Source organism: Penaeus monodon, chromosome 33 (genome assembly GCF_015228065.2).
Source record: "Penaeus monodon isolate SGIC_2016 chromosome 33, NSTDA_Pmon_1, whole genome shotgun sequence".
NCBI lineage: Eukaryota > Metazoa > Arthropoda > Malacostraca > Decapoda > Penaeidae > Penaeus > Penaeus monodon.
In genome coordinates, this window is record NC_051418.1 from 10,305,249 (window position 1) to 10,305,801 (window position 553).

The window sequence follows — 553 nt, forward strand, 5'->3', positions numbered from 1 at the left end:
TCAACAAATGCTTCATACAAGTTATTTACAGACATATATAAATAATATTTACAGTAGTATTAACTGGTATGTCAAATACAAATAAAAAGATGATTTTTCTCTTACAAATATATTCAAAACCTTAATTGCAGAAATACTTAATTTCTATACATATCGAACATGATTTTCATGTTTCTCTCTGCCAATTTCATGTTGGAGATTTACTTACAGTGATATCAAACACTTCCCACTGGCAGGGCTGTCTCACAAAAATGTGTGCTAAAGCACCTTCACAATGCCAAACAGATTTACAAACACATTTCCATTTGTATATAAACACATATCAGAGTACAGACTATCTATGTATATACACAAACACATGTAAATAGGTTTCCCTCATGCGGATCCAGCTGACAGGCTAACCATCCAAAGAAAGAGCCCCAAGTTAAAGGCAATCTGCAAAACTTGTCTGTTCATGGCTGAAGCAAATTGATTTGATATCCAGATATAAGATGAGAAGGAACCTGTAAGGAAATTCACCATCTTGGAACAGAAGAAAGATCAAGGATGCTCT

The 553-nt window shown here is 33.8% G+C and overlaps 1 protein-coding gene across 1 annotated transcript in view; it reads right to left on the minus strand.

Moving 5' to 3' along the window:
• Positions 1-17: 17 nt before the first annotated feature.
• Positions 18-553, minus strand: part of LOC119593996 — a 20,440-nt gene continuing 19,904 nt past the window's right edge. Inside the window, exon 4 of the mRNA XM_037943022.1 lies at positions 18-503. The gene's annotated coding sequence lies outside the window, so the exon portion shown is untranslated. The remainder of the gene's footprint in view (positions 504-553) is intronic.